This window comes from Suncus etruscus, chromosome 17 (genome assembly GCF_024139225.1).
Source record: "Suncus etruscus isolate mSunEtr1 chromosome 17, mSunEtr1.pri.cur, whole genome shotgun sequence".
Taxonomy (NCBI): Eukaryota; Metazoa; Chordata; class Mammalia; order Eulipotyphla; family Soricidae; genus Suncus; species Suncus etruscus.
Window position 1 is genome coordinate 2589298 of NC_064864.1, and position 26440 is coordinate 2615737.

Genomic DNA, 26440 nt, shown 5'->3' on the forward strand with positions numbered 1-26440 from the left:
TACAACTATCAGCCATTTTTTTTACCCAATAGGAAATTGTGAGTAATTTCTATTATCCCTAATCATTTATATTTGTGGAATTCTTACTCCTAGCATAGATGTGCACTAAAATTGTTAGAATAAAGAAATAGATATAAGAATACATTTTCTACTGTTCTTAAGATTCTAATATTATTCAGAATACAATAATTACAAGTTTAAAATGGTAACCTTCATGAGTATAGATGTATAGAGAATATTTTCCGTGTTTGACATTTATTATTTGTTTATAGGGAAATACTGCTTGTTCCTGAATCCATTCTATCCCTACAAAAATTTGTCATACACAAAGCAATTCTTTGAATTGGCATTAACCTTAGAAAATTATTAGTTATGTTTCCAATCACATGTGCCCACTGTCACTCTCGCTCTACAAGAACTGATTGGATTTTTAAGCCTTTTAATTTTTTTCTTGCAATATATGCTTTTTTCCCCAGCCCCATCCCCACAATATATGCTTTTTTTAGTTCTTTTATTTGCTTAAATTAAAAAATGGTCATAGCTTTGTAAATATGACTTTTAAAATATATATAATAGAAGCTATTCCAAATGGCTATTAGAACTAATATATTTATAATAGCTATTTATTTGTAACTATTCCATATATCATTTATCAAGGGATTTAAATTGAGATATAACATTATGTTTCCTATCCGAATGATAGGTTAGGACAAACCTGCATAGGTTTAATAAATATATTCAGTTCTTTATATCCAATATCTTTTTTTGTTTGTTTGTTTTTGTTTTCGGGTCACATCCGGCAGTGCTCAGGGGTTCCTCCTGGTTCTATGCTCAGAAATCGCTCCTGGCAGGCTCCGGGGACCATATGGGATGCCGGGATTTGAACCACTTTCCTTCTGCATGCAAGACAAATGCTCGACCTCCATGCTATCTCTCTGCCCCCGTATAGTCAGTATCTTAATAATACAAATTTTCTTAGATAATTCTTTTATTTATTTATTTATTTTTGCAGGGGTAGTTAGCATAAACCTGGGTTTCTATGTGTCTTCGTTTGTATTTTTTTAAAAAAGTGAAAAATATAAATCAAGAAAAATAAATCAGGAAACAAAACACTTCCACGAGTAACCAAACATTAGTTAACGACCTAAAGATATTGGTGAAATAGGTCGAGTTAAAATCAGAACAGTAATAGAGACTTATTCTGTTTGGAGGTATAAATGGCAGGAAAAGATGTAATATTTTTGAGCATGGAATGCTTCTTAGCAGGTCTCTCTAGGAGAGAACATTTGATTAGACTTGCTTGCTAACTCTTACATCCATTGTAAGCAAACTCTTACATCCAAAGGCAGGTTTATTGGTTCTGTATGTGTCTTGCTACTTTAGCTATGTTATACTTTCTTTTTATCTGAGGATATTAGCAACTTGGTTCTAAAGAAATGAATCATCTTTCTCAAATAAATTAGATTGCTCCTATGGGTACTTAGAGGGAGTCAAGGTTCAAGAAGTTTAATATCGTAGAAGTCTTTAGAATGGTTAATGGTCCCTTTGCTCACACTTGTCCCTCTTAAGCCTTAGGTGCACACCTGGTTTATTGTCAGAAGGCTCCAGCATCTGTTGAAACGTCCTAGCGCAGCAGAATTGGCATCCTGCTTCTTCATTGCAGTGATGCTCAGTCCTGAGAAATATTTCCAGTTACCTAAATGTACCTACTCTCTTTTTTCCCCTCCAGTTTTGATTTAGGAAAAGTGATTTACAATTTTGCATATAGCTTCAGGCTTCCAAAGGTCCAACAAACACTATTCCCTCCACCAGAGATGTCAGAGTTCCTCTTTCCAGGTCCCGAGATTCCTTCCTACCTGTATGTCCCTAGCTGACCTGCCTGTCACCCCAGCAGACTTCTGGAGGCTTATTCTGAGGCTGGCACCATTGGCCAGTTATTATTTTTTGGTCTGTTTCTTTATCTTCCACATTAGAGGAAGATCATTCTCTTTGTCCTCCTCCCTCTGGTTTCCTACAGACGGGCAGAAAATATTTGCTCATCGCAAATATGACAAAGCACTAATATCTAAGATTCAGAAAGCGCTCACAAAGCTTAACATTAGAAAAAAAAACATACGACTACATTTAAAAAATGGCGAAAAGAGCTGAACAGACAGAAACTTTCGCAAAGAATATATGGCATGGGGCTGGAGCGATAGCACAGTGCATAGGACATTTGCCTTACACGCAGCTGACACAGGGTTGATCTCCAACATCCCCTGAGCCTTCTAGGAGTGATTTCTGAGCATAGAGCCAGGAGTAATCCCTGAGCACCACAGGATAGGACTTAAAATAAGATAAAGAAAAGAATATACTGCTAATAAGTATGTGGAAAATGAGCTGCATCACCAAATTATTAAGCTCATAAAAACAATGACAAATCACCTTATTCCAGTGCAATTGGCACACATCAAAAACAAAACAAAACAAAACAGTAGAAAGAGAGGCTGGAGGAAGGACAATGAGTAGGCACTTCCTGTGTATGCAACCATCTGGTTCTATCTCTGACCATCCAGATAGTCCGTAGGTCTCCTTCTGGAGTGATCCTTGAGCATAGAACCAGGAGCGAATCCTGAGCACCACTGGATGTGGTCCAAGACTTGAAAAAATAAAAAAGCAGTAAGATCCATTGTTTATGGGGATGTGAGGAACAGGAACACCTCATCCACTGTTAGCAATTCTGATATTTTCGGTCTCAATGCAAAATAGTACGGAGACATCTAAAATATTTAAGAGTACTTAGCTTCCACCAATCCCACTTCTTTCTAACTACCTCCAAGAGCCCAAATATACTCTTAAAAGGTACATTTTTGAACTATAGATATAGGATAGCGGTTTAGACACTGCCTTGCACATGGTCTACTCCCATTTTATTCCTATCTCCACATACTGCCCCATGAGCTTTGTGAGGAATGAGTCCAGCTAGGATTGACCAAAACAAACTACATTTACACTCCTTGTTCATTCACAGTGGCCAGGAGAGGTAAATAATTACTTCATTTATAATGATGTGGTCTATTCACTAGACTACCTAGGTTGGGGTTAATATTTTTCATCCTTGTCAGCAAATTTTCACATTTTCTTTTTTAGACGGATGCAGAATGAGTTTTATTTATTTAAAAATTATAAGATATTTGGAAGAGATCAGGCATTTAGGGGCTGAAGTGTTTGCTCTGGGAAATTACGTATTCCCACCTCACGCCTTCAGGAATTTCTTTTCTTGTGGGCCAAATTAGTTATTCATGGACTGTGTGTCTAAGAGGCTAGCAAAGTCATTGAGAATTTGGAGGAAAGAAAGTGGTTCTCAACATCATGATGTAGTACATGCATTTCTAAAAACTGGGACCTTGACGGTATTCCTTTTGAAAATCTGCTTGGGGGTTTAGGGCTTTAACTTATGCCACGAGTGAGGTTGATTAAGCATTTTCTGCCTCACCCATTTGCTCTCCCTTCTGCTCGGTGCTGCACTGAGATGGCAATTTGTGCCATAGAAATCACCAAGGCAATAAATCCAGCACTTATGACTTCAATGCATTATTAAGAAGAAAGCACAGATGGACTATAAGGGAGCAAGCAGTTGTTCAAACCCACTAATATCTTTGATAATTAATAAATGTAACAAGGGACATGAGCAGCAAATGAAGTAGGAACTGATCTAATTTTTAACTAAAATGCAGCATGAAACATCTCTGGTTCGTAATTTAAGATTTTTTCCCCCACCCTAGTGTAGTCTTCAAGCAACTGTAATGGGGGGAAATCCACATACTTCAATTACTTGCATTTTGAACCTAATATAAGTTTCTACTCAAGGTAACATGAGAATTTATATGTGTTAAATGTTAGCGAGGTTGTGATAGTTCAGTGATAATGTAAATGTTTTCTTATCAAGGAGCCATCCTTTCTGAAGGGATCCAAACCTGTGAGCATGAACAAGAAAAGTTCTAGACTTTCAATGGGTTTATTCATTGGCCTCGGAGAAGAGTAGGACCCAAGTTCACTAGACTGCAGTCAGACAAAGCTCAGGCAAGATATTCTAAACTTTGAATTCTGAACATTAAAGATAGAATTGGAAATCAGTAGAAGAAAGGCAGAAAGACCATTTCCACGCAGAGGCAGAGTATGAGACAACATGACAGGCCTAGCCAGCTAGAACTATTTCAACTGGCAAAATGACGCTTATGGAATGGAAATGATGAGGCGAGTCTGTGCAGGGGTTGTGATATTGCAGCAAAATGATAGGGGACTGATGATGAGGTTTGAGGCTACTTTGCTGGTATTAATGGAAGTAAAGGATTATTCTGCATCTTTTACAAGGTCGGTGGCCTTGAGTGAGTCAATTACTCTGTGATAAATTTAAAAAGTCAGTATTCATAATCCATAGTTTATAATTTTTGTTAGCATTAGAGATAAGATGTGACTCTGTAATATTAGTTCTCATTAAGAAAAATGATGATCATAACATTATTAGTGATTGATTTGAGGACTCCATCTTGTTCACTTTTTTAATGCATACTTCATTGATTGCAAGTTTCCTATACTATTCAACTGAAATGACTTCAGAGGATTAAATATTTTTATGTGCTTCAAACTATAGTCATTTTTTCTAATAATCATTGCTGCTGCCATGTTAATTTATATTTGAGAACTAATCAAATTTTGTGCTCAAATATATAGGCTCTGTCTATCAGAACTGAAAAAGGGAGAAAAACATTTAGGCATGATTAGATTAGTTGGCTTATTTGTGGACTGTATCATAGTCCAAATGATAAATTTCCAATAAAAATAAAGATACTAAAGATTCTAATTCTACTAGATATACTGATCCACTCTGTACTTTAAGAAATATGCTTATTTTTTCCCACATGAGTTTATAAAATAAAGTAGATTGTGCGAATTGATTCAATATCAATGTGATGGCTAACGCAAAAAAACTGATAAATAATAAAATAACAACTTTCTCTTTCTGAAGAGTATAAAAATGCATCAGCAGAACTATTTTGATGTTGGAACACAACAAGAAAACACTCTCAATGAGAATTAAACAAGTTTTCTTTTTGATTAGTATCAATTTTTACAAATGCATTGCTTCCACAGTTTTGTTCCATACTTCAGTGGTTTTGTTTTAAATTCTAAAAAGCAAAATCTCAGTGAAAGGTATGAATTAACCCACTGAAATTTTCTCTTTTCACCCACATTAAGATTTCAAAACCAAATCCAGAAGGAAATGTCTCTAACCTGCAGAATAATCTATGCATTTGTGTAATACAGTTCATTTTATTCCATGAAAGAAGAGGGTTCTTAATAAAAAAAATGCAAGCATTTGGGGTTATCACTCATACTGTTTCCCTCCTACGACCTTTCCTTGCCCCTGTTGTATTGGACTGGGATCTGGGGTAAAATCTCCCTGTCACATGCAAGTCTTTAGGAAAAACAAAACCCAAAAAAGTCAATCACTATCCTTGAACTATAGCAAAGCTCTCAATTATACTATTTTCTTCTCTGGCTATTTTATACTTATGTTTGCTAGTGACTAATGATGAATTATGTCAGCCTTCTGTATTATAGTACAGAAATGTTTGAAAGTAACTGCTCTTCCTATTGTCTGACCTGATCCCATGAGATAATTGTAGGCTTTTTTGCTTTCACAGAGGTTTTCTAATCTCAAGTATGCAGTTTTACCTGTGATCATACATCTCCCAGATATGCTTTAGTGTTTTTTCTATCTGTGAAGAGATAGTACTTGTGTTTATGGTGATTCAGTTCTTAGAACTAGTTTCCTTGTTTTATAATGCTTATTTTCTTCTGCACACTGTTATCTTATAAATTAACCCTGCATATAACACCCCCCCCCAAGATGATAAGAAGAGCATGAGAGAAACCAAACTGGGAATACAAATCTTGTCTCTAAAACTTATAAAGTTGGATTATACCTTGCTGTGTATATTAAGAGGTATTGGTGACTTTATATTCATGGTGTAGGTTCTAGCTGAAGTGGATGAAGAGTGTCTTTGAAATTGAGTTCCAATTTCAGAAGATTCTTAATAAAACTCAAAGTAGATCAATTTTCTAAGTCACATGATTAGATGAAGTGCTTTACTGCATTGTCTGGCATTTTCTCTCTTTCTCTCTGCCTTTGCAGTGTTATAATTATATTTGGCCTACTAGTCTTGGCCTGACTCTTGAGGATTCAAATGTTAAGATGTCAGAAAAAAAAAAAAAACAACATTATTGCCTTAACTCTGTTTTCCTGAATAATTTGGGGGAAGTATTATGTGTTGCTTCCTCCCTTGATTATTTTCTGTCATTTCTTCCTTCACTTCCTCAAAGATAGATCCAGGCCCATATGCACACTTACACACATGTACACACACAAACATGCATTTTTATAGCAATCAGTCTTTAAGGGGAATTTCCTATAGGGGTTTCTACATTTTGCACTGGTCAGTTAGCAACACTGTTAACTGTAGAGACTTGTACGCACAAATATTTCCAGGACTGATATTTCACTAGGGATTGTTACTTTTCATGCCCACCTTAGAGTAATTATGAATTCAGCCAAAACTCCAAAGAGTGTGTTTTTAGGTAGAGTTGTTTATATGAGGGTTTTCTCGTATGTGGCAGTTACAGCTGAAGGAAAGCATGTAAACTAACAGGCACAGGATAATGAGAAGGGATGATCAACATGTGACCCGATTTATCACTTAGAATCACCACTCGCTCCCAATTGGACAGGCAGACAGAAAAGTATGAAATGGAGATTTCTCACTTAGCAGTGGGTTGTAAAGGTCACTTAAGCTTTATTTTCTTTCTTTTTATTTTGTTCTCTCTTCTTTATTTGTTCTTTCATTCATTCAAGAAATGATTATTGAATCTGTAATTTTCATTCTGTTGCAGTTGAGGTCATGGCTGTGACTAGTATAGGCATATAAATATAAACATGGTAGGGGTTACACACTAAGTAGTCATACAAATGTACTACATAATTAATTTTTTATGCTATTTATAGAGCAAGAGTCTGGAGAATTTGTCTTTCAAGGAGGTAGTCTATGGAGGATTTGCTTAAGAATGTTTCATGAAAGTTAAGATGCACAAGTAAGGGCAGGTAGGAGGAAGTGGACTATAGGCTGAGGTAACAAGGTGCAAAGGATCAAGGGAGGAACTGAACCAAGAATTTAGAATAATTATCTAGAGCAGGGATGGGATCATAATTGGGAGTCAGAGAGGGCTGAAAGCCAGTCTCAGATGGAACCCCTTGTTAAGCACTTTAAAAAAAATTAGACTTGTTAAGTGTTGAGATGAGCCTAGAAAAATAAATAGAAGCTAATGAAGATTTTCAACAGGAAAAGAAAATGCAATGACTCACAGATATTCTAGATAAAAGAAAGAATTAAAGGTAAGAAAATTATGCGAAGTTATTTGTAGGCCTCTGGAGGATGTTAAAGAAGATAGAAGGCAATATGGATGAGTGGTAGTACTAATGGAAATGGTAGGCATTTCAGCAGCTTCCATAGTATTAGGATTTGCACCTTTTGACAAGATTTAGTATTTTTGGTGAAAGGAGTAAGTGGAAAGGCAACTGTGAATGTCTCAAGATGATATTCGATTTGTAGATAAAAAGTGTCTTCATGTTGGGGACAGTCACTAGAGCAGAATATACTGCAGGATGGTAGAATTTCTCTGTGAAACTGATATTAGGTATTATAAATAGAAAGAGATTTCCACACAGTTTAAATGGGGTGAAACAACGTTCAATTCTGGCGCCAGAAAACAGACCTGGGAGAGAATTATGATCTTGATAATCTAGGTAAGGTGAAAGTTCCTTTTAAAAGCAGCTTTTTAGTTTATGTTGCAATGTTATGCTATTCATTCTCTTTTAGAAATTAATAAAATTTTTCCCCTATACAGTCTGGCTATTTGCAATACCATTGTAGTCAACATTATTCTAACTCTTGTTTACACATATTGTTGGAATGCAATATTATTATGACACATATTTGTATGCGATATTTTTTAGGAACTATCCTTGGCTTGTGAAAATCAGCTTATTTGCTCAAATGAACCTGATTTATTTGAGAAACATGAGGATTTACATCTGGGTGAACTTCTGGAAGTGAGGTTTCAGAAAAAAATAAAGACTGTTGGCCTTGCCTATGACCTTGTAATTGTGGATTGTGATACCTACTGATCCTTTTTTATCTGCCCTCCACCGTCCTTTAAAGTGACCTTGAACAAGTCATATCCTTGCCCCTGGGCCTTCATTACTCATACATTGAAGACAGGATTGCATTAATATTATTGCCATGATTCATTATGGCCTTAAGATTTTATGAAAAGTTGGCATTAATCTTAAGAAAACAAAGAAGATAAGAATGGGAGAGGACATTTACTTGAAATATTGGAAAACTTTCAAACTTCTGGAGGAACTAAATCTTCCAAAATTTCAGATAGAGTAAAGGGAGCTTATAAGTAGTTATTTTTTCCATCTTTCTATACAGTCTTCAAGACATTTAAATTGCTTTAAAATGCGAAAAAGAGGTGAGCAATGTTTCCAGAAGTGGTAAGTATTGCAGTATCTTACTGGTAAATTCTATCATTCTCCAAAAAAAATATGAGATAGGGGATTACATAAGAATGGAGAAAAGGAAATTGTATGTGCAGATGTAAAATGCCATCTGTGCTTTTGGATCCACTCCATGCTCCACACCTTCAGTGAAAGAAATGTTGATTGAAAGCTCAGATTTTGCTGGCTAGTTGTAAAAGCTTCCTGTGCTGCTTATCATGCATTTTAAAAATAGATGGCTTTGAATTGGGGAGTTAATTTTTAGCCCCATTTGCTTAGACCACCCAACTCAGGAAGCCTGCTTTTAGTAAATTCACAATTCCTGTTCAACTCAATAAAAATGAGTGTACCAAGGTAGTGGGCAGCGTATGAGGAAATACAGTAATTTAGAATTCCCAATATTTAAAAAAAAATTTGCGCCTGCTCAGTAACAGCCAAGGGTGCCACTCTAATTACCAGGGCTTTAGAACTTCATCTGTTTTGAGAAAATACTAAATTTAGTCTCAAAGAGGGAGAGAAATATCTAAATATAAGATCATATCTTGGCTCTCTTTTCTATGATTATGACACATATTAAACCTATGTCATGTCCAGTTTAATTCTGCTGTTTTACCTTTGCCATGAATTTGTAAATTTGTAAAATTGGTATTTATTTAGAGCTAAATTTGTCCCCTAATTGCATCTCTAATTTCAGATAAAGTGCTTGTTTTGGCTAATACAATTTTAGATTTAAATTATTACTGTTTCAGTTCATAGCTATAGAGGGTTCTGGGATTTAATTTCTGTACAAATTTCATATTTTTGGACCAAATACATCCTTCTTTAAATGTGTTTACATAAGATTAATTATTTTGTATTAATTTTAGGGAAATTCTGGGCTACAATGTCCAATACACAAGAATAACTTTGAGATCTGTATTTGGAATATTCCTCTGGGAGTGATGTGGAGACAAAGCAATGCGAGAGATAAACCCTAGACTCCTGCACACAAAGCATTTGTTCTCGATCTCACAACCATCCTCCAGTTCCCCAGAACAGGTTAAATGCCATTTGTAGGTATAGAAATTCCTAGACACGACACAAAAAGTCAAATTTGCATTCTCCTTCTGTAAATCACTGTAACTGCAAATGTATCTTTCATTTGTCAGGCATAAGCAGCACTGGTACAGGGGAACTTGTAAAGTGGACTGCCTTGGTGGCAGCTATAAATCAGCTACCATATAGATGCACCATTTATATAGGGATCATAGATCACAGATATAGATTTGCTTAAGGGAGGCAAGGAGATAGTGTGCTATATTAATTACACACATACATAGAGATTTTCTATCTTCACCAAAGCCTTTGTATTGAACATTGTATTTTTGATAATATACATAAGCAATACATATAGATATTCAAATATATAAGCAAATATATATATATATATAATGTGTGGTCTATCTGATATAAGGTACAAAATACAAAGCTACATTATATACATTCTCTTTACAAAATAGAATTCCCTGTTGTTGTTTTGTTTGTTTGCAGGCCACACTTGGAGGTACTCAGTCCTGTCTCTGCACTCAGAAAGTACTTCTGACAGGTTCAAGGAAGCATATAGGATACAGGGGAGCAAACATAGGTTAGCTATGTACAAGGCCCTACCTGCTGCACTTTCAATTCATCTCCCTGATTTCTTTGTTTTTTGCAGGTAATTCTCTCTAAAGTTTTATGAGTTTATATTCAATTTTGTATCTTGATAAAATAAACATTTGCATCTCAGCCAAGAAATTGTGATTATTTATTAGCATTTGCTAACTTCACTTAAATTCCCTACTAATTAATCTCTAGAATATTATTGAATGGTCAATATTTAAGAATACAAAAATATAAGAATACAAGAATACAAAAAGTATTTTTGTAATATTTAATATTTTCATAAGATCTGAAAACTTATTTTATTCTTCTTATTCATGCTTTGTATGTTTTTCATTTTTGTCTTTTTGTATATTGATCTTTGCTCATTTGATCATGTTGATTTTAAAAACAACTTCCAATATAACTTCTTTTGTAACTATATTAATTTTATGTTATTCTATTTTATCTTCAGTGAAATTAATGATCATATCTAGTGTTTTTATACTTCAAGAAGGATGTTGAAATGTTTCCTGAAGATGATAATCAGGATAGCTAATGATTTAATGTAAAGTATATTATATTACTTTTTATGCAAACCTAAAATATATTACATTGGAACTTAGACTTAAGGGGGAAAGAAAATATGAGATAGATTATTCTTTAAACAGATGAAAATATATTTCTGTGTTCTAGCTTCCAAAATTAAAATAGTCAGTAGCTATGTTGGAAAAATCAACTTTTTTAAAATACTGAAATTTTAAAAATAATTTAGAACTGTTAATCAATTTGATTTAAAAAATTTCCAGATATTTTGTGACAAACTAAGCTTTTATTTTCTAACACAAGAACAACCGAAATAAATTTTATCTAATTCCTAGAGAAGAAGCATCAATAGTTAAAGAAAAAAATTTCAAAGAAAAATTATTCTAAGGGCATAATTATAGTCATTTATTTTTAACCTTGAGGACAATTCTTGATTCTGAGAGTGGTCTAAAGATCATAGTCAGGTAAGGAATAAAGTGTCTTCTGGGTATAAGAAAAGGCATAAGTGTTTATCATATTTTTTTAAGCATGAGATGCCAAATTGAAAACTTGAGACATACCAAATTTTTCCTCACAGTGTTTGCTGTGTTTTCAGAATGTAGGTGTAAATGTCTTCAAAAGACAGTGTAAAAGCTTCAGTAGACTTTTATTATTCAGGAAAAAAATATAAAGCATTTAACAGGAAGAGATGCCAAATTCAAATTCAAGATTGAACATTTTCTTAAAAGCATTTTTCCAATGTTCCAATAGCTCTTTGGGTTGAAAGAAACATAATTAAAGATAAGTCTGATGAAGAAGTATAATAGAATACTGTGGGACACAAGGTCAGTGATGGAAAGCACCAAAATAAAACAATGAAGAGGAACCAAAATGAAATATGGTATAAAAATTGCATATATGTATATATTTGTACATATGCAAAATTTTTAACTTATTGAAGTCCCTAAAGAACAGATGAGAACAATGAAGGAGACACATAACTTGAAGAGTTAAGTCTAAGTGTTTTTCTATTTGCCAAAAGTGTGTGTGTGTGTGTGTGTGTGTGTGTGTGTGTGTGTGTGTGTGTGTGTGAATGATTGCCTTCCACTGAGCTCTCTGACTAAAAAGATGTGTGGATACTACCCCGGAGTGCAACATCCCCTGTAACTGTGTGTGTGTAACACAGTTAAACTTGTGGTCTCTGTGTGCCCATGTGCCAAGTTAAAACTAAAGAAATTTTATCCCTGGCAAGTATGGCAAGTGTGAGAACAACGCAAGCCCTAGTTGTTTATGAAACACCTGCAAATGCAAAAAACTAATTCCTTAGCACAATAACCATGCATGTGAATACAGAAGGGAAAGGAGAAAAATGATGAAATATAATTTTAATTAAAGCTAAATAAAAATATTTACAGGCACATCATAGACTCTGAAAACTAAAAACAAAGATTTATAGACAAACAAACTTTCAAAGAAAAATAAGATTGAGAACTAACTTTTCAAGAGAAGCTAGAAGATAACATGACATGTATCTTGAGAGAAAATAACTGCCAACCTATAATTCTATAGCTAATAAAAGTATGCCTTTCAAAAATAGACAAAGGAGCTTTCTTCAAAAAGCAGAATAAAAACTAAGGGAATTCATCACTGTCAGGACAGTACTAAGTGAGAAATGCTAAAAGGAGTTTTAAGTGGGAAAATAAAACTAAATAAAACCATTGGTTTGTCAGAGTTATTGACATTGGAGAAGAGCACTGGAAACTATAAATTCATAATAAATATAAATGCTTATTATCTTTAATGAACAAAAAGTGACACTTTATGGAGTTTGAAACATATTGAGAATAAGAGATAGCGGTAAAACAAAAAAGGCAATGCAAAGAAAATAGTGTAAAATGTAAAATAGTTTATGATTCTAGTAAAAGTAATAGTTGTAGCAGAGTCAACTGCCTCAAGAATGTGTATTAAAATTCTCATATGAACATTTAAAGAATATTTAAATTAGGATCAATAGAAGTAGGAACAACAGAATGTAGAATGTTTGTTTTGCTATCCTGGGTTCAATCCTTGCCTCTCCATATGGTTTCCTGAATTCTGTCAGAAATGATACTTGATCAAAGATCTTAGAGGAAACCCTGAACACGATTGAGTGTGATTATCCCACAAATTTAAATGAAAACTAGTTGTGGAAAGAGAGGGAATATGTTTTAAAAAAAAGATTAATGTAACCTTTGACATCAGTAGGGATGGCACTGTCAAAATATCCCTGCTTCAGGACTGCTGGATCTGTGCAGTTACTGCAGCGCTGGCAAGCACTGAGCTATCAGAATTGCTCTGCAGGACACACTGGGGAGACAGCTGTAAGTGATTAATGCAGATAATATAGTAGTCATAAGATTTAGAGTCTCGAAAAATAAAATGTATATATGAGAAATGTAAGAGAAAGCCTCTAAGTAGATGAGAAATTCTTAATTGGGAAGACAGCTCAAGCCATAAAAAACATATGCTTTATTAAAACTTATAATTTATCAAAATGCTTAAGAAATTAGGACAGCCCCAATGTGCAGGAAGATAGCCTCAGTGTATGTACCTGTGAAATAAATCAGCCAGATGATATTTTACAAGTTCCTGGAAATTAAAGTGTGAAAGATAAATATTCCAGTACAAAATAGTTACAAGTGTTGAAGAAAAACTTTGCATAGCAATATATGTAGATGAAACCAAGCAGTTTTTTCTATGTGGATGGAACTGGAGATTTCATCCTGGGTGAAGACTGTGAGAAGAGGGACAGACAGATTGATCTCTCTCACCTATGGTATATGAAAAATCATAATAAGGGAATAGCGCTAGCCAAAGGCAATGGAACCTTAGAACTGTCTACAGAATTGAGCTTACCAAGGGTTGGGGTTTGGCGGAGGACTTGAAGGGACCTTGGAATAATGTTGGAGGGAATTGGTGCTGGTAGAGAACATGGTATTGGGGTGTTGTATTAATGAGTTTCATTAGAATGAATCATGAGAATGTTGCAGACTATGTTTCCTCAAATTAAAAGTATATACAGTAGTTTAAATATATAAAAATTTATTTACCTCCATTATTCACCGTATTGCTATAAATTAAATCAAAACATTTTAGCACTACATAGCATTTAGAATGAAAATAGTGAGAAAGGTAGAAAATAGTATGTGCTAAACAAGCAATAAGAGCAGTTGGAATTTGGAAAAATATTGTCAACATCTATGATGTATATAGTCTATGAGTCAGCAATTATGCTTCTAGGTATAAAAGCAAGAGAAATGTGTGTATATGCTGTCTATGTGTATATGTATATGTAGTTACATATATATTTACATATTTGTATATATACAAATATAAACATATTTACATATACATTTTTACTAAATATAAATATAACATATTTCTAGGTTTATGGCTGGCTTATTCATAATAGTTCCAAAAGAAGTATCTAAAAATGGAGCAACTGATGAATATTCACAGAAGGAGATAGTGAATTCTGAGAATGACTGAATATCACCCACAAACAGCATTTTTGAGTACCCATCCTAATTATAAAGTTGAGTGAAAGAAGCTAGGTACACAAAGAATATAATAATTGATTCTATTTAAACACAATCAAGAACGAAACTTAATTATGTATTTAAAAATCAAGATTGTGTTTACTTTTGGAGGGGAAATTAACTTCTCTGCGGATGGCAATATGCTTTTCAGTTTAACTATACTTGTGTCTTGTGTCTGGAGTATTCAGTTTATTAATATTCATAATCACTTTTTTCTATAGATCTTCTATTTCAAAACACGTGAAGCAGACAACAGATGATCTTTTGTGTTAATCTTTCTATTTCTGAAAATATTAAGTACAAAGTTTAGACAATTACCAGCAAAGGAAGCTTAGGGATTTCTGGATTGGAGTGAAAAGAAATCCACCAGATGTTTTTCCAAAATCCTTTTAATTCTGACATTCTCTGATATTTTTAAAAAGGGCGTCTATCCTTGGAACAGACTCTACATACTTTGCGTCTTTCTTTACTAATCAAGTTGGAGTCTCTGACCTACTTTTATGATTCCCAGTTTATCTCTGACTTCTTTAGATCATGTGCTACTGAGGATTCATTTTTCTCTTCTTTGTATTTGTGTGTGGGGTGAGCTGGAAACTGGGAGCATTCCCAGTGGTACTCAGGGATCAAGCCTGGGCTTCCTGTATGCAAAGCAGAGGTTTTTTTTTCTCCCCTTGATTTTCCTGACTCGTTCTCTTTTTTTACTCTGATTTCTTTTATTCCTCCTTCTCTTCTTGAAATAGTAGGCTTTCCAAATGTTTTCTTCTTAGTATGCTTCTCAAGGTTTAAGATTCATTGATTTTAATTTTTTTTTTGTTTGTTTTTGGGCCACACCCGGTGACGCTCAGGGGTTACTCCTGGCTATGCGCTCAGAAGTTGCTCCTGGCTTGGGGGACCATATGGGACGCCGGGGGATCGAACCGCGGTCCGTCTCCTAGGCTAGCGCAGGTAAGGCAGGCACCTTACCTCCAGCGCCACCGCCTGGCCCCAGATTCATTGATTTTAAACATTTCAACCAGAAACCTAACTCGTTTAGTCTGTTACAGTCTTCTAAATCCTGACCTTTGAACTCAGCTTCCTGCCCAAGGTCTACTCAACTTTTTCAACCTATCATGTCCTTGATTTTCCATGCTAATTCTCTTTCTCTAAAATTTAGTCTTTGCTCATTACTTCTTATGCTGGTAGGTAGTAACACCATCTTTGTTTTAATTTCTTCATTTATTAAGGCACTGTGATTTGCAAAGTTGTTCATAATAGAGTTTTAGGCATATGATGTTCCAACATCATATGATTATTTTATGATTATTTTTATGATTATTGTTTTTGTTTTGTTTTCTTTCTTCATCTTGCATCAGCATGAGTGTAGATCAGCACTCTTTTTTGTTTGTTTGTTTGTTTGTTTGTTTTTGGGTCACACCCAGCAGTGCTCAGGACTTACTCCTGGCTCCAGCTCAGAAATCGCTCCTGGCAGGCAATGGGGACCATATGGGATGCTGGGATTCGAACCACCATCCTTCTGCATGCAAGGCAAACACCCTACCTCCATGCTTTCTTTTCATTGCAGTTATTATTATATATGGGATATCTCTTCTTTTTATATCTATAATGAAGAAACAAGTGTGTAAAAGCTGAATGAATAGAACACTGATCGGATGACTGAATGTGTGAAAGAATTATTGAGTCTATATCTTTTTCTTCATTTTCTCATTTTGAATCAACACAGTACATTTTTTGGGGAGTGGTGCATGGAACACCTAGAGGTATTTAACTCTTGCTCTGCATTCTGGGGTTACCCCTAGTGTTCTCAGATGACCATATGTGATGTTACAATTGAATTTGGGTTAAATGCACACAAGGCATGCATTTTTGTAGCCTTTTATATTCTTCCTCTCTCTCTTCCCCTTGATGCTTTATAGGATACTCATACCTAAGCTTCACCTATTCCTAGGAAAAGGGCCAGGAGATTCTTTTTGTTCTGTAAACTTAGAAAGTATTTGTCTAAATTATCATCTAAAGTAACGAAAATAAAATTAAACTTATTTTTAAGAAGTAAGCATTTTCATGAACATGGTTCTGTCCTGAGAACTGTCAAATAATTTCCCTTCATCTTGTACTGAAATGAATTATGGAAACATTATTAAAGGGAACACACAATTATCTTTGAAACATTAGATAAGGAAGAAAATGAATTTGAGCAAATGATTGGAGGTTAGTCATTTTTAGTGTATGGTTTATTGCTCAATGAATATTAAAGGAACAGCATTGAATCAAAATGATTGACTCATTTGTTAGGAGATAATTCGGAGACCACCACACAACTAGATAAATATAAACACAGCTTACATGTTTTCTTGGCTACGATGTACAGCACACTAACTGGTAAAAACTGATTGCTATCTTTGTGGCTTATGTGGGTTTAATTCACAGGTCATGAATTCATAATGGCTTTCTGAGAAAAACAACACTCATATCAAAGAAATATAAGCAAAGATCTTCATTCAGAATTGCTTGCCATTCAATGGCCTACATCACTTATACAAACAAAAATTTTTAGTCTGGTAAACTAAAGGATAGACTTCATTTTTATAAAGATTTTTTTGTTTGTTTAATTTAGATGGAGAAGAGAGAGCTGTAATGGTTCTACAAACATATTACCTGAGGGGTTATTGATCACAAAGGTGGAAAGAGAAAGCAAAATTTTAAGTAGGATAGATTTGGTTTATATGAAGAATATTTATTGATAGGTGAGAATGTGAAACGTCACTTATACTAAGTGGTTCTTGGTATAGATCTTAGAATATTCACATACTATTTTATAAGTACATGTATTTATATATGTGATTGAAATATTTGAGTGTAGACCCACGTAATGTCAGTAAATCATGAGGGTGATAATAAAAACTTATAAATTCATATATATTCATAAATATTCATAAATAACTGCATATGATTTGGGGCTGCAGTGATAGCACAGCAGGTGGGGCATTTGCATTGCACACAGCTGACCCGGGTTCTATCCCTAGCATCTCATATGATCCCTTGAGCCTCAGGAGTGATTACTGAGTGCAGAGCTAGGAATAAGCCTTAACTACTGTCAGGTGTGGCCCCCGCCCAAATTCTTACGACCAAAATACATGAGATTGATGACATACCTAGAATACCATAAACACTGTTTTCTGCATTTTCTTTGTATTACTGATATTGTTGGTAAACCAAAATTCTAAATAATTTGTATCTATGTTTTAGGGTTAGATAGAATTAATATTTTCCTGATACTATTTTGCTTATATGCATCATTTTATTTTGATTACATAGTATTGTGACATAGTACTTAGCATTCTGACTTAGATCCATTTTTTATGATTTCAGATTTACGGATGAGGTCCTGATATTTAATGTAAAGACTTTTCCCCCCACATATTTCAATTGTGCAACAAAATGGTAGAAAAATTAAAAGCCATGAGGTCATCAACTCATACTTACACTGGAAATTCCAAGTAGACTAAGCTGTTTTATTTTATAATTTTCATAAAAGTATTTCAAAATGTGATAAGCACTGAAGAGGCTTAAATTTACCTGTACGTTAGACATCTTTTTATGGCATTATAGTAAAGATTTGGGTGATGCTTTAATAAATGAGATTTTTGTTCTATTTTTCATTTTATAGTTTTGGTGATAAAGGTTTTATTTTTAACCTTTAGCTGGTCTTCATTGGCTATGTGTGCTTAGGCTCTAGCTATGTCACATTAATAAATCCAGTATCATCTCTGTTCAAAGGAATCTCTCCACTATACACAAATACTTTGTCATCTTCAATTTAAACTTAAAAATACTTTTATATTATAATATCATGATTGACTTTTCCCTCTATTAGGTGGTAAGTAGAGCAAATCCATCTAGGTCATCATCTATTATATTCAAACACAAAATTTCCAAAATAATAAAGAAGAATAGAAGCTCAAAAGAAAAATGAATCATATGAAATAAATAAATAATCCTATTGATCAGAGCACATTTTTAATATTTTAGTGATTTGAAATTTTCAGGTATTTATAGATGTTTTATGTTAAGAATTGATGTTTTGACTTCTTTCATGGCTGCCTTTTATATTTTAATTTTCTCTTCCTTTTTTCCTGTCAAGAAATGTCTAACTTCAAAACCATGAGTGTCCTTTGAGATGGGATTGATTATATTGGGACATAGTTTTCATCTCAGTTATTACGTGATCTCCTAAATGATTAAGGCCACTGAAAGTATGCCAAAACTGAAAAGAATCTCACAGGCAACTTATTATCTAACAGAAAATAAAAATTACTAATGGTATTTAGTCAAAAGCAAGGCAATTATATTTGATACCTGTATCCACCAGAGAAGGTTGTTATGGGTAAAGAGTAAAAATATCCCACATTACTTCCCTCATGTTCATTGATAGATTTTTTTACTGCCATGGAACTGAGCCCAATGGGAAAAAAAAACTGTTTTAGTAGTCAGTTTGGTAATTCCTGCCATAATAAACTTTTGTTCTAATAAAGAATTTAAATAAATCATCCCCAATTAATAATAAATTGATGATAAAGTAATGTCCATTTATAATTTTCTCGATTATAAAATCTCTTCCATTTCCAATCTTTTGTTTTCATAAGTCTAAATGGATAGGAACTACTTTTTTTGAGATGATAAATCAGAGGCACTGAAAGGTCAAGTAAGTTGTCTAAATGTCATATAACTGTTATCAATTTCAGATTGAACATTGTCTGTTGATATGCTTCCAATCTTTTCCTTTTAGGCTAAGTGCAATGATATTGTTTGAAAAAGACAAGATGTCACTTGTCTGTTAATGCCATGTTTAAAGTGAATTGGGTGATAAGTCCAAGGTACTGTTGCCTCTCAGAATCTGATGAAAGTATAGAACTCTTCTGCAACTCCAAGAAGGTTTTATGTAGTGTCAGTTTTCTATACCAAAAAATTTTCCTTCCTGACATAAAAGTCAAAACTAGCTGAAAATTGCTTTGAATGCATATAAATTTGCAAGAAATTTATCCTATCCATGGACTTAAAAAGAATCATAATGCACATCAAAGAAAAACCTGACTTGAAATTACTCAGATTTGTATTACTAATATAAAAATAACTTCAGATATGACAAAATAACTGTAAAAGAAGACTGTTTTGAGCAATTATTACTGATAAAAATTGTATATTAAATTCCATACAAGTTTAATTGAGAGATCATAAATAGTCAAAAATGATCATACACAGTCTTGAGTTATTTAAAACAAATTTTATTTAAACATCATTAGTTCATAAAAGTCCCTAAAGTTGGAATTTTATTTTATTTATTTATTTATTTTGGTTTGTTTTTTTGTTTTGGAGCCACACCCAGTGGCATTCAGGAGTGATTCCTGGCTCTGAACTTAGAAATCACTCCTGGCAGGCTCTGGGGAGCATATGGAATGCTAAGGATTGAAACCAAGTCTTTCCCAGGTTGGCTGTGTGCAAGGTAAAAGCCCTACCATTGTACTATCACTCCAGCCCCATAGAATTGGTAATTTTAATTACAACAGTGTTTTCTGTGTAAGTTAAATATAACAAGATGATAATACTAGTAGTGGCTTTGAACAAAAGGAAGGTACAGTAAGTAACCCAACATGTCAGAGATTGCAGAATACGGGACATAGTCATAATGAAATGAAGGGAATTTTAGTAATTGAAATGTCAGAGGATGTAAGATAACAGTGACATAGTGGTTATTTATATCTATTACAAAAGGCTTATAGACTAACAAGTTTTGGAGAATGAATGACTCAGGAGCTAAAAAAAGATAAAAGAACTATGAAATATAAAGTTTAAAACACTACATTTATTTTTATCTGATCTTTCTAATCAGACATGCATCATAGAAGATGATGTTGGAGTTCCATCAACCAAATGTGTTCTTTTCTAGCTTGTTAGTACATTGTATATGTGTATGAATGTAAGTGAGTAATATACTGCCAGGATTAAAAATTATCAGACTAATTGCTAGCATGATCCTTCTATAATTTTTGGAAGAATTTGTGGAATGCAATTTCTTAAAGATCTTCATGTTCAAGTAGCTGATCAGTTGTGACAATCTATCTGTGATTTTATATATTAATGTGTTACCTTTGTTTATCTTATATTAATTATAGGTATGATTTATTATGTCTATATAACAAATTTCTTAATATGTACCCTTGAAGAAACCCTGGTCAGTGAGTGAACCGTGCAATATGAATTATCTAACATTGGACATGTATTCATTAACCACAATTTTTGCTTTGTCATCACTTTATCACTTTGCTTTGATATAGCTTTCTTTATAGCTCAATCTAGAACATTTTCCAAAAGTTACCAATTTCTGCCACATACTTTTTTATTAATATTTTAAACTTTATTTATTTATTGACTAATTGGTTTTTGGACCACACCAGTAGTGCTCAGGGGTTATTCCTGGCTTGGCTCTTCTTTCAGAAATTACCCCTGGCAGGCTGGGGACTATATGGGATGATGGGAATTGAACCTGGTTTCTCTCAGGTTGGCCGCATGCAAGGCAAATGCCCTATTGCTGTGCTATCTCTTCAGTCCCACTTCTTAATAATATTAATGTTGAAGAATTGTTTCAATTATGCATTTTGATACATACCATGGTTTTTATGGATATTCAGTCAAACACTAATTTCAGCTTTTTTCTTTTTATTGTATTCCTGTCCTTCATACAGTCCTATCCCTCTTTCCGTCTTATAAGCCCTAATAGATCTTACAGTCTGAAATTTCATTTTTGTTTAATTTCTCTTCCATTTTTCTGTTTTCTCTCTATGCTATGTATGTGTGAAATAGTACAATGTTGGCATTTGATCAAGATTTTCGACTGGAATTTAAAACGTTCTTTATTGGGTCTAACTCCTTTATGGAGAGTTTTCACTTTTCTAAATCGTAAATATTTATCATATGTAACTTTATGTAATTAGATTCTCAGTCTTGTTCTATCTTGAATTATTGTTTGCCCAAATGCAAACAGTAGGATCAAATGTATCTTTCAAATATTGGCATATAATTTACTATGAAACATAGTTCACTATGCATTACTATATATCTTGAGCACTCACACTTTATAAATGCACCTGTATAAAAACCCTTGTAAAATAAGCCTTTCCAATAATCAAATTGGATTATTTTTGGACATACTAAGTGGTTCAAGGTCTTTTAGAAAAACAGTAATCATTTTTTATATTTAAAAACAGAAGTAAATGGGGCCGGGAAGGTAGCGCTAGAGATAAGGTGTTTGCCTTGCAAGCACTAGCGTAGGACGGTCCGCGGTTCGATCCCCCGGTGTCCCATATGGTCACCCCAAGCCAGGGGCGATTTCTGAGCGCATAGCCAGGAGTAACCCCTGAGCGTCAAACGGGTGTGGCCCCCAAACAAAACAAAACAAAACAAAACCAGAAGTAATTAACTTCACCAATATTCCATAAGGTGCTTGCCTGCTATTGGAAAACCTTGGAGAACAGAATTAGAGAAACTCCCCTTAGCATACATAGAACAGGTAGCTGAAAAAAAAAATTCAGCAAGCTTCTAAGATCCTGGCTACCTGGATATTGAAAACTGTTGATTTGCTGAATGCCTGAAAGCTCATGTGAATCATGCCCACACAGAACTTGCAGGCACAAAATTCATGTCTGACACCTGTCTCCACGTAGTTGGAAGAAAATGTTGATATTTTTTCCCCTTCTCTGTCTTTCAAATCTCTTGCAAGTATACCTCATAATCAGAAACAAGCCTGGAACCCTGCTGCTGCTTTCTGGAAGAGAAGCTTTCAGCGATTTAGGGGAAAATATACAAAAGGGCAAAAGTGATCTTGCATGCAATAATTATGGCATTCATAATTCTGTTGAATTCATCTAAATTTTCTCACTTATGATCTGGTGTTCTTAATTTGGCTACTTTATGTTCTATCTGTAGACATACATACATGTACCAACTATAAGAACAGAAATAATGGTTAGAAAAATACCAAAGCAAGAAGATATATTTTTGTATAGTTAATTAATTGTCTAATCAGAATATAATGCTAAAGTAAGAGTCAGTTTAATGTCTATACATTGCATTAATAATATGCTAGCTATTTCAAGGTATTTTTCTCACAGGAGCAATGAATTATATTTTGGTAAAGAATATGTACTTTGGTTTAAAGTCAATGATCGTAGAATCAAGAGACCCAAACTATAACAAGCTACACACATAAGGGACCAGTTACATTGGTAGTTCAGGGGGTTTAGGGTGGAGATATGGGAGGCATGCTGGGAAGAGTGGCAGAAGCATGCTGGGAACTATGGCGGAGGAAGGTCAACATTGGTGGTGGGAATGCCCCTAATACACTGTCGCTATATGCCTGAAATATAAATGTGAAAGACTTAATTCACATTGGTCTCAAAAAATTTAAAAAAAGAATGTGTACTTTGGTTTAGATTTTATAGCATTTACTATTTTTTTAAGTTGTAAGAAATTACCTATTGTCTTTTTAAAGGGAATAACAATAACATCTACCTATTTCAAACTTGGTTATATTGATGAAATAAATGAATTCTCAAAGACATAATTCTCTTCCTTTCTTATAATTTCTTCAGTATTCTTCCTAAGAGTGAACTCTGAGTATGAGAAGTAAATAGAAAAACTGTTTTTGGTCTTTGGTTTTTATTTTGTTTTACACTATCAGTATGTTTTCATATATATAAATATATCACATATAATTTTTTTCTAAAACACTACCAGTCTGTTTTGAGACCTTACATGGGGATCTTAGGGAAGAACTTCCATAGTGGAATACAAGTATCCTATGTTTGAGGCACTGGATTTCAGGTTCATTTCAGGAAAACACCTTAAATAAATCTATAACATCATTGTCTACGAATGATGATTATTCTTGATCTGCAATATTTTCTCTCTCCGACTGTAAGCTCAATGAATCTGTCTTATAATGAAGTTATCATTTCTTCATCTCTGAAATTTAAATAAGAATGCACCGAAAATCTTAGAAACAGGGATACTTACTTACACTTATGTGTAAAACTACTTATTTATTATTTGTCCTCTTATCAAGAATAAAGTTGATCAGATGTGAAGACAAGTGAAAGACACCACGTCTATTGAAGCTTTGTCTATTTTTCTGAAACTTGACTAAAAAGTCTTTATTTTATTTTATAACTTTTCAAAATTTATTGAATCTCTGTGACAATGCTGTTAATAGTTTTTCATGTACTTAATTCCAACACATCCATCACCAGTGTACCTACCTCCCTATTCCAAGGACCCTAATACCCTTTCCTTTCAAGCATCCCCCTAACTCAGTTATGTGGATCTGTTTTTAAATAGGGTCTCTTTACTCCTATCAACCCTCTGGACTCATTGTTTAATAGGCAATTTAAAGGGTTAACCTAGCATAGACCTTATTTATAGGGGCAGATTAGAAAAGAGGTGTGTGGAGAAGCTGAAGAGTTTAGAAGTAGAAAGAGGATGAGAGAAGAAAAATGAAAAAAAAAAAACAACACTAGACTTACTCTTCAAGCCCTTGTCCCTTGAATACATATTTTTCTTGCTTATCTCTATATCTATTTGTTTATTTATATCCACTCGGGGGAACACACTTTTCTCTTACTCCTTACATCTTTTTAAATAAGTGTCAATAAAAACTATCTTGTTAAAATTAAAAAAAAAAAGAACTAAAGAGAAAGAAAATTCCCCAAACAGAAAATCAATGGTAAAGGAGTTTTTTAATCTTCTACTAGTATTTTTTTAAGTTATTTTGTCATACAAGATCCAGTTACAAAGTTGTTCATGATTGAGTTTCCGTTATACAATGAATGGTAAAGGAATTTAATAGCATATAGAAAAATCAATTTGCTAATGAACTCTTCCATTTTGTAGCTAGTGTGATAACTGAGACAAACTAGCCCTGTAGCAAAATGGAGCTGGTGTTATTGCTTTTCTCAAAGGAAGGATGACTAACACCGAGACAGGCAAAAGGTTAAAAGCTTCTAGTTTGTCTCAGCATCTTCAAATTTTTGTAAGAATTAATATGTCACAGAGTACAGAGAAGACAAGATGATACCTTTCTCAAAGCACTATTTTATTTTCCCTTTTATGGCTTCTTCCCAGGTCATTTGCTTTTTAACCTTAATTTTTCACGAGTTAATTAGAATTAATGTGATTTTGTTTCAGGAAGAAATCAGTAATATTCAGATGAGTCTCTGAGGTTATTTTGATGTGTCATTTCCAAGTTCCCTTTTCTTTATTTTCTAAGCTTTAATTAGTTAATCTAATCACAATAGGCTAGGCTATTCTGCACTGTCAAAAATAAGAAAGACAAATTATGTTTGGTAATTTAATACACAGTTTTTTTCTGATTTGTATTATCTACATTCTCATTGGTACAGGGTCTCTTATATGAGAGTTTTATTCCATATTCTCCTAAAAATCGCAGTCTTATTGAGTTATTCCTCATTTTTCTAGACAAATAGTTTCATGTAAAACAGGACTTTCTCTGTGGCAGAGAAAAACAGGCTAATTGAGCGATTTTACAGTTTTTTAGGTTATAATCAACTATAATTGAGAATTTATGGCAGACACTATATCGATGAAAAAGTGCACATTGAATTTATGTGTCTTAATCTGTAAATAATACAAATCCCTTGCCCTGCATTTCATCCACTAAAATTTCTCACACTATGCTACTTAGCTTCAGTGTACTAGAAAATATCAAGGACAAAATGGAATATTTTATGAATATGGCCTTTAGGCCCCATTTAGAAGCTTTATTTTCTTTGCTTACATTACATAAATTAAAATATCAAAAATTTTAATACTTAAATACCTATCTATCATCTATCTATCTGTCATCTATCTATATCTATCTATCTATCTATCTATCTATCTATCTATCTATCTATCTATCTATCTATCTACTATTACAGAACTTTACACATTTTTTATTAGGGCCAGGGGAAAGATAATACAAGGGTTAAGACACTTGTCTTGCAGGCAGCCAATTACAATTTGATCTTCAACATCACATGGTCTCTGAGCACTGCTGGGAGCCATCCTTGAGCACAGGAACAGGAGTAGACCCAGTATCATTAGCTGTGACCAAAACTCTCCCATACTTCCAAAATAATGTTTTTATTAATGTTAATTTATTTGCCACAACCAAATTAAAAGATCTCAGGACCCATAAACAGCATTTTCTATTTTTAATTGTTCCCTGCAGTGCCTAAAATATTTGCATATCTTAATTGCAAAAATAACAGATGCATATGTATAATGTCTAAACAATTCTAGATTAGTATAAATGTAAAGTCATGGCCTTTTAATTATTTTTCTTTTGGGGGGGAACAGGCACACCTGGCAGTGTTCAGAGTTCTGGCTCTCTGCTAGAGATGATTTCTGGCAGTGTTCTGAAGGAACCATATATATATAGTGCCAGGAATCAAACCCAGGTCAATTGCATACAAGTCCAACACCCTGCCCACTGTACTACTGCTGAGGTACCATTGTAGCTAAATTTTATAGAGAAAAAAAACTTATAGACTTGTATGATAAAACAAGACAAAAGATAAAAAAATACATTTGTTAAAAACCAAGAACAAGCTTTTCTAGTGAAACTGATGCTGCCAATAAAAATTAAATGTGGTATCTTCATAATTCCAGAAACCCCTCTATGCCCTCTATGCAATAACGGAAACCAGGTATACTGTAGCTATGTTATAGTTGTTGGGTAGCACTTCACTAGATGATATAACTACAAATATGTTAAAAAATAATCTCGTGCTCGCTTTAGCAGCACATATACTAAAATTGGAACGATACAGAGAAGATTAGCACAGCCCCTGCTAAGGATGACATGCAAATTCGTGAAGCATTCCGTATTAAAAAAAATCTCAACTTTAAAGCTCTCCTCAGAGCCCTGGGAAGCGAACCCCAAAGAAACTACATTCGGAAGCTACCCAGCGAGCCAGGGAGTGAGTAAGAAATGGCTGGATGTGGGGGTTTCCAGGCAGAGTGCTGATTGCTCTACCTGCAGAGTCTCCACCGGGCTGTGCTTCTTCTGAGG

General features: G+C 33.9%; 2 protein-coding genes and 1 non-coding gene across 3 annotated transcripts in view; 2 read left to right on the forward strand and 1 right to left on the reverse strand.

Annotated features, from left to right (window-relative positions):
* The window catches only part of CTNNA3 (catenin alpha 3), a 1601008-nt gene that overhangs the window by 476495 nt on the left and 1098073 nt on the right, over nucleotides 1-26440 (forward strand). The window lies entirely within an intron of this gene.
* The window catches only part of LRRTM3 (leucine rich repeat transmembrane neuronal 3), a 179609-nt gene that overhangs the window by 14091 nt on the left and 139078 nt on the right, over nucleotides 1-26440 (reverse strand). The gene's annotated exons all lie outside the window — the stretch shown is intronic.
* LOC125995404 (U6 spliceosomal RNA) lies at nucleotides 26155-26260 on the forward strand. Its single transcript, XR_007490939.1, has one exon. It is a non-coding gene; the product is annotated as a U6 spliceosomal RNA (small nuclear RNA).